This window comes from Lissotriton helveticus, chromosome 9 (assembly GCF_964261635.1).
Source record: "Lissotriton helveticus chromosome 9, aLisHel1.1, whole genome shotgun sequence".
In the NCBI taxonomy this organism is placed as follows: Eukaryota; Metazoa; Chordata; class Amphibia; order Caudata; family Salamandridae; genus Lissotriton; species Lissotriton helveticus.
The window spans coordinates 550,716,245-550,728,464 of NC_136070.1; positions in this window are offsets into that span (position 1 = coordinate 550,716,245).

Genomic DNA, 12,220 nt, shown 5'->3' on the forward strand with positions numbered 1-12,220 from the left:
GGAAATTATCTGATAAATATTGAATGTTGAATAAAATTCGACCAACCTTGGATCCAGGCAAATGGTATATCGATGATAGCAGTAGAGACAGTAGAGGTGAATTATCCAGCGGGCTCCTTAAAAAAAATTGTTTGTGCCAGTCGAAGTTTAAAAAGAAAAAAAAAATCTTGAAAACCCCACTCCTGGTACCAAATAAGATGTGGTACGGGGTAAAGAAGGATTCTGAAAGCTGAAGTGAGTTTCTATCTTAAAATTATTAGATAGATCTATAAGATGAAAAGGAGCCCACAGGAGGAGGTGTGGACTGTAAGCTGGCCAGTAGAGATCTGACCAAAGAAAGAGTTCTAAGTGACATACTGAAATTCTAATGGAAAGAATGTACAACTCAAAGGTACAATACAAAGAACATCACATATTACAGTCATCCCCTGGATCTGCACCCAAGACGCGTCAGACTCCTGATGGTAGGTCCAGGGGATTAAAATAAAAGGATAATAAAACTGGTTTAAAACATGTTTGATTTTTGTTTTATTTACTTGTGGAGGCAAGGGGGGGTGGTGCTCCTCCGCGCCAATGGAGCGACCGCCGCTGTTCTCTCTACCATTTATTCTCTGACATAAAACAACACCTAACCCACTAATGCTCACATTCACAGTAACCTTGCAGAACTTTCCTTGAACAAATGTTTTCAACTCGTCACTGTCTAAAATGTACTTCTTTACCTCCTCAAATTCTTTAGTGTGTTCCTCAATTTAACAGAACGTTTCTTTTTTCTCAAAAACTGTTTCAAAGGTTCTGAGATAACACTAAAACCACAAACAAACCTAGCATAATACTCGCTCAGTCCAAAAAAGAGCATACTGTCTTCATCAGTTGGAATGAGTGTTTCCTTGATTGCGTTCAGCAAATCCTCTTTGGGCTTAATACCTCTCTCAGAAATAGAGTGACCTAAATACTCAATCTCCCCCAATCCGAATTTGCACTTATCCTTATGTACAGTCATCTCTTGTTCCTGAAGAATGAACAATATCTTGCTCGGGATAGCATCATGTTGAGCCATAATGTATGTAAAAATTAGAATGTCATCCTGATACGTCATCACCACAGCTACATCCTTTACAAAATGGTAATCTTAGATATTTGAAAGCCCCAAATGGTGTAATAAAGGTTGTTAACAGTTGTGACTTATCTGTCAATCTAATCTGGTGGCCTTAAGATCAATTGTGCTGAAAATACACGCATCCCCAATTTGTGCTAACATCTCTTGTATTTTTGGAAGTGGATGACATTCAACAATTATGATCCTGTTAAGTGAACGGAGATTAGCGCACAAACTTATCTCACCATTCTCCTTTAGTGCAATTACAATACTAAAACCCACTCCGAGCTCTCTGTGGGAGAAATAATCTCATCTGCACACATCTTGTCCAATAATGTCTTCATGTCCTTACATGCACTCAAAATGCACATTTCTAACCTTGTGAACAGTAGGTATTGCCTTTTCTTTTAGCTGAATGTCACGTGAAAAATGCTTCACACATCTTTTTCTTTAAAGGCAGAGTAGTATCCTTTTAGCAGAACATCAATATCTTCTATGCTAGAAGTATCAATTTTACTCAATGATGGCTTACCACTGACTAATTCTATTTGTTGTAAATCTTCTTCCAACCAAATTTGGATACAACTTAACTGGAATTAGAGACCCAATGTAGCCTAGTCTATCCATCCAAACACATCCTTTCCTTCTACAGCTACATACACCTTAGTGATAATCTTCCTACCGATGAATGACACTACTCTCTTAAACCACCCTAACATATGAATCTTAACTCCATCAAAATGCCACAGGTGCAATTTCACACTCATGGAACAGCTCATCACTCCAATTATTCATGAAGGTAACAACTACAACCATTTCTACAGTGTGCAGGTAAACCTTTGGTTAAATTGCATGCTTGGTAAAAAAAAATGAAAATTGTGTGTCTTTATCTTTATTCGGTAAATAAAATGCCATAGAAGCACAATAAAACACAATAAAACAAGATATACATAATTTCAGAGTAAAATTCCAATTCATTTTTTTGGGGGGTTTAACATATATAAACAAATGATGTTTCAATCATAAACATGTTTTGCATGTTCAATCAGTTAGCCAAAGACAGGGCCTAAACCCAGGAACTATCTATTTCTATTTTGCAACTTATTAAAAGCACCAGCATAAAAATCAACATTACCTATATGCAGGAAGCTGGGTTTAGCCTGTCTTGTACAACCCGCGACCTTAGTCTACACATTATCATTAGGAAACAGGATAAAACCAAAGGCATTTATTTGGCTCACATCGGACCCTAGTATTTGAAGAGCATCTTTGTCGGATCTAGCACCCAGTGCCTGGCATTTAGGGTTAAACCACTTTTTTCTGGGTAAGAGATATGTGGTACAAAAGAAAAACACATGCCCCAGCTAGAATTCTGGGCCAGCATGGGTTTGATTCCATCAAGAACTTATTATGAACGATATGATACTTTGACTTGAAGGAATCGTTCCATCATAGAACCAATAGTGGAATCTGAAAATAACAGGCCCAGCATGTACTGGTGGTAACTTTCTTTAAGCCTGCATTTATTGGGGACTGAGGATAGATCACAAACTTCCCAAAAACCACTATACCAGATCATTGAGAGGGAATCTAAACCAGTGAATGTATCGTGCTTGGAATCCTCAACACATCTCTGAAGCCATCCAAATAAGACAAAAGAGCTGCTGTAGACCAAATTAATTGCCGGAATAGATTTGGCTTTAGATCTATTTCCTGAGATATTGCTTGACACCTTCTAAACTGGGTTCAGGAAAGGCTGCAGTACAGAGACTGTTACACTACACATGTTAGATGACCTCCACAGATCTTTGGTCAAGGGACAGGCCTGCCTCCTAGTCCTCCTAGACCTCCCGGCTGCCTTCGATACTGTCAACCGTGACATCCTCCTTAACACTTCCTCACAGCGTGCAGGCATCCACAGGACTGCCCTTCAGTGGGTCACCTCATTTCTAAGCAAACACTCACAGCTCATCAAGTTCAGCAACTCAACCTCAAAAAACAACACCAGTCCACAAGGGTCAATCCTTTCTCCTACAATATTCAACCTCTATATGGAACCCCTTGCAAGGATCCTGAAGCAAGCTAGAATAGCCTACCATCCATATGCAGATGCCAACCAACTCTACATGAAAATGTCATCAGTCAAAGACATCCAGCGTCTAAATAACACTCTCCTCACAGTTGAAGCCTGGGTGCCAAGCAACATCCTCAAACCCAACCCCAGCAAAACTGAACTCCTTCTCATTCATCCCAAAGAAAATTCCTTTCCTGCAGACAGTTGGATAGACAAGCTCATGACATTAAACTGCAAACTGATCATCTCCAACTCTGTTAAATCCCTGGGGATTACACTTGACTGCCACTTAAGTATTAAAAACAATATCAATGCATCTGCTAAAAGCACATTCTACAAGCTGAAAAACCTTTAAAAAGTCAAACCCTTCATCCCCATTGAATACCTAAAGATGGTGGTGCAGTCCGTAGCCCTACCCAAGCTGGACTATGGCAACTAAGCATGGGCGTAAAATCCGCTCCGCTCGCGTATTTTTCGGATTTTCGGCAAATTCGCAATCCGCGAACTCTCGCAAATTTGTCGAAAATCCGTGAATCCGCTCGCGGCGGATTTTTTGCTTGGTTGCGGCGCGCGGCGTGGTGCACGGCGTTCACTTTCCGTCATTAAGCGTTTGCCGAGTTGTTTTTCTCGATCATATTTTGCGAGTGCCGCGCCATTTTGGATCTTGCTGCGTGATCCCGCGGGAGTTTGGCGCCCGTGAATACGTAATCGCGGCTTGCCACCTTGCACAGCACACCTCGCGAGAGTTCGCAATTGCGAACACGTAGTTGCGGCGGAAAGGAACAATCTTGCACTCGCGAAATAGAGATTTTGCAATTCTGCACAAGAAATCCACCAGCAAACAGGATAAACCTTCAGAAAATGATGATTTTTATCAGAATCACTCCTCAGGTTGACATTTGCATGGCCTTTTTTTTGCAAGGAGTCCATTTTTGGGGGGGGGAGGGAAGGAAGTGCCCCACAGTCTCCAACTTCCTGTTCCTGTCCAGCAGGCTCCTCCCAGTGCTTTGTCCATCTCCTGGTCACTTTCATTTGGATCTGGAGCTGGAAGGATTACTTTTTGTGGGTGCTGCTGGATATTTGGATTTGAGGCCTTTTTGACTTTCTTTGGATCACTTTTGGATTAGAAATCAACTTTCACAAGTAAGTTTGTTTGGGGCATTACAGTTGCTGCAACTACAATTTTGGAACTTTTTCAGAACATTAAATAAATTATATTGTGGGTAGCCACAGTATCCAGTAGGACCAGGGTTGGTTATGGGTGCATGATACAACTGTTTTTTTGAATTTAAACACTATTGAGGCCATGGATGGGCTGGGATTGTGCTGATTTTTGTCGTTTTTTTGGGGCTGCTGGTAGGGCCCTTTGCCCAGGGGTGGTGAGTGTTGCATGGGCCTAGTCTTTCTGTGGGGTGTCTTCTTGAATTTAAACATGAGGCCATGGATGGGCTGGGATTGTGCTTATTTTATTGTTTTTTGTCGTTTTTTTGGGGCTGCTGGTGTGGCCTTTTGCCCAGGGGTGGTGGTGCATGGACTGAGTGTGCCTGTGGTGTGGTCTCACTCTCTTTAATGTAAACATCATGGATGGCATTGGATTGTGGGGATTTCTGGCTGGTTTTCTGTTTTTTGGGGGTGTACTGTTGATGTGGACTGGCCATGTGGGTGGTGGTGGTGGCCATCTTGAGTGCTGGCTGGTACAGGCAACATGTGCTTGGGGTGTAAGGGGCCATTTTGAAGAGAGGCAGTGTCTGAGGCCTGCACTTATTTTGCCTACTTTTCATCCATTATGCCCAGGGGTAGTGAGTGTTGCATGGGCCTAGTGTTTCTGAGGGGTGTCTTCTTGAATTTAAACACCATTGAGGCCATGGATGGGCAGGGATTGTGCTGATTTTATTGTTTTTTGTCGTTTTTTGGGGGCTGCTGGTGGGGCCCTTTGCCTAGGGGTGGTGAGTGTTGCATGGGCCTAGTCTTTCTGTGGGGTGTCCTCTTGAATTTAAACACCATTGAGGCCATGGATGGGCTGGAATTGTGCTGTTTTTTGTTGTTTTTGTCGTTTTTTTGGGGCTGCTGGTGTGGCCTTTTGCCCAGGGGTAGTGGTGCATGGACTGAGTGTGCCTGTAGTGTGGTCTCACTCTCTTTAATGTAAACATCCTGGATGGCATTGGATTGTGGTGATTTTTGGCTGTTTTTCTGTTTATTTGGGGTGTAATGTTGATGTGGACTGGCTTGGGGTGTAAGGGGCCATTTTGAAGAGAGGCAGTGTCTGAGGCCTGCACTTATTTTGCCTACTTTTCATCCATTATGCCCAGGGGTAGTGAGTGTTGCATGGGCCTAGTCTTTCTGTGGGGTGTCTTCTTGAATTTAAACACCATTGAGGCCATGGATGGGCTGGGATTGTGCTGAATTTTGTCGTTTTTGTCGTTTTTTGGGGCTGCTGGTGGGGCCCTTTGACCAGGGGTGGTGAGTGTTGCATGGGCCTAGTCTTTCTGTGGGGTGTCGTCTTGAATTTAAACACCATTGAGGCCATGGATGGGCTGGGATTGTGCTGTTTTTTGTCGTTTTTTTGGGGCTGCTGGTGTGGCCTTTTGCCAAGGGGTAGTGATGCATGGACTGAGTGTGCCTGTGGGGTCTCACTCTCTTTAATGTAAACATCCTGGATGGCATTGGATTGTGGTGATTTTTGGCTGTTTTTCTGTTTTTTTGGGGTGTACTGTTGATGTGGACTGGCCATGTGGGTGGTGGTGGTGGCCATCTTGAGTGCTGGCTGGTACAGGCAACATGTGCTTGGGGTGCAAGGGGCCATTTTGAAGAGAGGCAGTGTCTGAGGCCTGCACTTATTTTGCCTACCTTTCATCCATTATGCCCAGGGGTAGTGAGTGTTGCATGGGCCTAGTGTTTCTGAGGGGTGTCTTCTTGAATTTCAACACCATTGAGGCCATGGATGGGCTGGGATTGTGCTGATTTTATTGTTTTTTGTCGTTTTTTTGGGTCTGCTGGTGGGGCCCTTTGCCCAGGGGTGGTGAGTGTTGCATGGGCCTAGTCTTTCTGTGGGGTGTCCTCTTGAATTTAAACACCATTGAGGCCATGGATGGGCTGGGATTGTGCTGTTTTTTGTTGTTTTTGTCGTTTTTTTGGGGCTGCTGGTGTGGCCTTTTGCTCAGGGGTAGTGGTGCATGGACTGAGTGTGCCTGTAGTGTGGTCTCACTCTCTTTAATGTAAACATTCTGAATGGCATTGGATTGTGGTGATTTTGGCAGTTTTTCTGTTTTTTTTGGGGTGTACTGTTGATGTGGACTGGCTTGGGGTGTAAGGGGCCATTTTGAAGAGAGGCAGTGTCTGAGGCCTGCACTTATTTTGCCTACTTTTCATCCATTTTGCCCAGGGGTAGTGAGTGTTGCATACTTGCATGGCCCTAGTCTTTCTGTGGGGTCTCTTCAATGTAAACATCATGGATGGCATGGGATTGTGCTGATTTTTCTGTGTTTTGTCGATTTTTTGGGGTGTATAACTGAACTGATGTTCCTCTGTCTTCCATTGCTTTTAGGTGCACAAGACTCAAGAGAACCACCAGTGCCAGGAAGAAGTCCTGCAGCGGTGTGTGTGTGCAGCATAACGTCACGCGACGTCACGTCTGGACACAGACAACTCTGCAACTCGTGCAACTGCTGCCTGCTGTTCTGACCTGCTCTGAAGAAGATGGCCCCCAAAAAAGTTACCCGTAGCTCCTCTAGCAAGAAAGGTGCCAGTAAGGAGCAGAAGAAGCAAGTTACCAAGGAGACTGGTGTGCCGCCCGCCCCTTTTTTTGGGAGTAAAAAAAAAAGTATGCCTGCAGCAGCAGCGGGATCTGCTGGGGACCAAGCTGGCAGCAGCACCCCCGCTCCATTGGGCTCAGTGCCACCACCACCACCACGCCAACTTAAGTCCAAGCCCTTGAGTGCTGCAGAGGCAGCCAGTATAGTTCTTCAATCACCATCGACCAGTGATGTTGGCTCATCGCAAGAAAGCAGCAGCAATGTCCCTCAATCAACACAGGTTGTTGTAGCTCATCTGACGAGTGTTGAACAACCACAGCCGCAACAACAATCACATGTGCAAGTACAAGCCCAAGTACATGTGGAAGGAGGGGCAGCGCAAGGAGATGCGCAAGCAGAGGTGCATGGAGGGTCACAAGTGCCCACAATAGTTGTTCCTCCCGAAGTAGGGGCACATCAGGAAATCGACAATGAAGGCGAGGTATCATTTGAGGAAGACACTCCTCCTGATGATCATTCATTGTCTTCCACACCCCTAGCAAGGAAGAGATCAAGGGTGGTGTCTACATCTTCTTCAAGCACACCTCCTTCTGATGATACGGATCAAAATTGGGAACCAGCACCACTGCCGTCTGAGAGTGAGGCACACCATGATCTGACAAAGGTAGTTAAGCGTAAAAGGAAGCTCGTCCAAAGTCTCAGACTTATGGAGTGTGATGATGAGGCTCAACAAGAAGTGGCGGATACTGCTGCTGATGAAGACTCTGACAACGACGACCCAGTCATCATAAAGGTCACTGCAGCCCCAGCGGGCATGAAGCAAACAGACATTTTGACCCTAGCCCGAGAAGCTGCTGAGCGTGATGATGATGATGTTGTCGACGAGGAGGCAGTGGAAACACCACCACAATCATTGGAGTTAAGTAGTACACCAACTCGTACCGCTTCCATATTTCTTTCTGGCAAGAAGGGACCTCCATCCACCTCGACCTTAATTAGTGGTGGTGAAAGTGCACAACGTACAAAAGTTGGGCAATCCAGATCCTCCACTTCATCTGGCATTAGCAGCATGCCCACCACCAGTATCGCCGCCTCCTCCGGCCCCCACAGACACTTCAAGTCCCCAGTTTGGGACTTCTTTACTGTTTGCCAAAAAAGGCCAAAGTTCGCCATTTGTACCCTTTGTAAGCTTGCAGTTAGTCGTGGTAAGTTGGGTACCAACTATGGTACCGGAGGCCAGAGAGGTCATCTTAGGAGACAGCACACTGTCCAATGGTTTGCGCACCTAAAGGCGATCAAGGAAGCCCGAATTGGAAGTCAAGAAAACGTTGATGTTTCACCTGATGATGACGAGGAGGAAGAAGACGTGTCAAACACTTCACTTACACCCAGTACCCCTGTCAGCAGCACACCCAATGTGAGGCACACTAAGAGTGTTGGAGCGAGTGAGACACCAACGCGCAAAAGTTCACCAGCGAGCAAAATTGGGTCAACGAAGTCATTATCATCCCGTAAATGCTTGGTCCAGGGCAACATTAGAACCATGTTTTCTTCAGACGCGCCATATGAACGCAACCACCCACTGACGCGTCTGTATAACACTAAGCTGGCTAAAATGCTAGCTGTGGACCTTCTCCCTTTTACTTTTGTAGAAGCGGTAGGTTTTCTAGAATTAGTGGCAACGCTCTGCCCTAAATGGAAGGTTCCTAGCCGGTTCTATTTTGCCAGAGTTGCGGTTCCAGCACTACATGAAGATATGCTGGAGGCGATTGGGGCAGCTTTGCAGAAGAGTGCTGTTCACACAATACATCTGACAACAGACATGTGGACCAGTGGCGCAGGCGCTGATTACATGTGCATCACTGCACACTGGGTCTCTTTTTCAGGTGTTAAAGCAAAGCTAAACGCAGGTGTTGACCCGGACCAAGTTTTTAAAGCTGCTCGGAAACATGCAACACTAGCCATGTTTGGCTTGGAGAAAAGTCACACATCCCAAAACATTTTGGACGAGTTTAACAAAAAGGTCTTGAAAATGCTATCCCCCAAAAAACGCCAGATTGGTTATGTTTCCACGGATAATGGCGCCAATGTAGTTAAGGCCATGGCGCTGGGTGGCTATTTCAGAGTGCCGTGTTTGGCGCACTGTATCAACCTGGTAGTTCAAAAATTCTTGAGTGATAGAGACAGTGCAGCGTTCGTGGTAATGGCCACCTGTCGCAAAATGTGCAACCATTTCAGCCATTCTTTTAAGGCCCGGAAGCATCTGAGGAGGCTGCTACTTCAACGTCGAATGCCAGTGAAAGCACTCATCCAGGAGGTGGCAACACGTTGGAACTCAACCTTCTACATGCTTGAGCGTCTGTATGAGCAGTATACGGTACTCGATCACTATTTCTTAACAGAGGGTACAACTCAGAAGGAGGACCTGCGGATGGGTGCGGCGCAATGGGACATAGTTAAAAGCCTGACAGACATGCTTCATCCTTTTGAGTTCTTCACGCGTGCAGTCAGCCAGGAGGACTGTAATTTGGGAAAAGCTATCCCATTGTTGTGCATGCTGGAGCACCAACTGATGGCGGTGTCTTCTGAGTTTGAAAAAGATGTAAAAAAAAAAGACCCTTTTATTTTGTCTGAGAAATTATTAGAGCGCCTACGTGGTGATGAACGTCTTCAAAAGATCAAGTCAGAACAGCATTACATTTGTGCTACTATTCTGGATCCACGCTACAAAAAGGCGCTGGCAGGCCAAGCATTCTTTCCTTTTCCTGATGAAGATGTTCAAAAGTACAAACATTGGCTAGCCTGGTCAGCCAAGAGGTTTGAAAAAGAACGGCAGGTTATTGAAGGAGAAGGCAGTACATCAGCATCAGCATCAGCAGGCCATCCCCAGTCACAAGAATCCACTTCTGCACCTGTGGCTGTGGCACAAGTGACCTCTCAGCCGTTAAAGACACCGGCAACTGGATCATCTGCACCACACACAACAGTAACAGTGGCTGCTGTAGAGGATTGGCTAACTTTGCTTGGGTATGGTTCTCGAAAAAATGTCACAGGCACAGCAAAAAGTAAGCAAAGTGGAGGAACCGTTGATGACCTTGAGTCGATGGTGCAGGACTATCTGAATGACTCAACAGAGGTCTTTCTTAATGATGAGCCATTGCAGTATTGGCATGGCAAAAAACAATTGTGGCCACAGCTCTCCAACCTGGCTATAAACTATTTGTCTTGCCCACTCGCAAGTGTGTCTTCTGAACGTGTTTTCAGTGCTGCTGGTGGCATTGTAACTCCCAAACGGAGCCGCCTCTCGCCCAAAAATGTGGAGCGGCTGACAATGATCAAGATGAATCAGCACCTCATACCACCAGATTACAAAGTACGAGAAAGCACACCGCATGAAGACGAGGAGGACGGCAACGTAGATGAGGGGATTTGTTCTCTGTTCGGTGGCACTGACCTCATCCTGCCTGAATTCGCAGAGTATGATGACGAAATCTTTTTCTTATTCCCTGACACCGAGCCCTGAAAATGAGACAATGAATCAATAACTTTCTTTTTCGTCCTTATTCACTTTTATTCCTGTGTGTCTGTCTTTCTTTGTTTTGCACAGTTAATTTAATTCAAACTTTAATCACCTAATCCCAAAAACAAGACCATCAGCAGAACTGTCTTCACTTGTTTGCTTATTGATTTGAAGGTGCCGCAGTCTACATTCCTCAGGTTCACAAGTTCTGAAGAACATGCTCCTCTATCCTCCTCCTCCAGACTCCGATTTCCCTCAAAGCAGAGTGCTGGATTACGCCCAATGAAGAAAGACTCAGCACTTGTGGGGGTGTTCTACTTCTTTGCGGGTGAATTGACGGCTCTGGGCCCATTGCTGTGAAGCTCTAATAATGGATAAAAGTGTTTTGGACCAAATATGAGGTGGAAATTTCTTGCCATTTTTGCTGACTTGCTTGCCTTTGAGGTGCTCTTTGGCGGGGTTCCGGGTGTTTGTGGGTGAGTTTTGGGGTCTGGGAGCACTGCTGCGACAGTCTAATCTTGATTGCATTTGCTTTTCAGGAAATCCGTGGTGGAAAACAGGAGTTATGATGATGACCTAGCTGCACAGCACGTTTGGACCGAAGGCCGAGAGATATTGTAAGTATGAGATTTAGCTTTTTTGCTGTTTGGGGGTGTTGTCGCGTGCTTTTTTGCGGGTGGGTTGGCGGGTCTTGGCTGGGGCATTCCTGGGAAGGTCTAATACTGGATAGAAGTGTTTTGGACAAAATCCTTAAGGAAAAGCCTTTTTTTGCTATTTCTTCTGACATCTTGCTCAATGTAGCTTTTTGGGGGGCTTCCTGCTGTTTGTGGGTGGGTTGCGGGGTCTCTGTCGAAGCACTGCTGCGACAGTCCAATCTTGATTGCATTTGCTTTTCAGGAAATCCGTGGTGGAAAACAGGAGTTATGATGATGACCTAGCTGCACAGCGCGTTTGGACCGAAGGCCGAGAGATATTGTAAGTATGAGATTTAGCTTTTTTGCTGTTTGGGGGTGTTGTCGCGTGCTTTTTTGCGGGTGGGTTGGCGGGTCTTGGGGCATTCCTGGGAAGGTCTAATACCGGATAGAAGTGTTTTGGACAAAATCCATAAGGAAAAGCCTTTTTTTTGCTATTTCTTCTGACATCTTGCTCAATGTAGCGTTTTGGGGGCCTTCCTGCTGTTTGTGGGTGGGTTGCGGGGTCTCTGTCGAAGCACTGCTGCGACAGTCTAATCTTGATTGCATTTGCTTTTCAGGAAATCCGTGGTGGAAAACAGGAGTTATGATGATGACCTAGCTGCACAGCGAGTTTGGATTGAAGGCCGAGAGATATTGTAAGTATGAGATTTTGCTTTTTGGCTGTTTGGGGGTGTTGTTGCGTGCTTTTTTGCGGGTGGGTTGGCGGGGCTCTTGGGGCATTCCTGTGAAGGTCTAATACCGGATAGAAGTGGTTTGGACAAAATCCATGCAGAATTTTTTTTGCTATTTCTTCTGACATCTTGCTCAATGTAGCGTTTTCGGGGGCCTGTTTGGGGGGCTTCCTGGTGTTTGTGGGTGGGTTTTGGTGTCTCTGTCGGAGCACTGCTGCGACAGTCTAATCTTGATTGCATTTGCTTTTCAGGAAATCCGTGGTGGAAAACAGGAGTTATGATGATGACCTAGCTGCACAGCGCGTTTAGACTGAAGGCCGAGAGATATTGTAAGTATGAGATTTTGCTTTTTGTCTGTTTGGGGGTGTTGTCGCGTGCTTTTTTGCGGGTGGGTTGGCGGGTCTGGGGC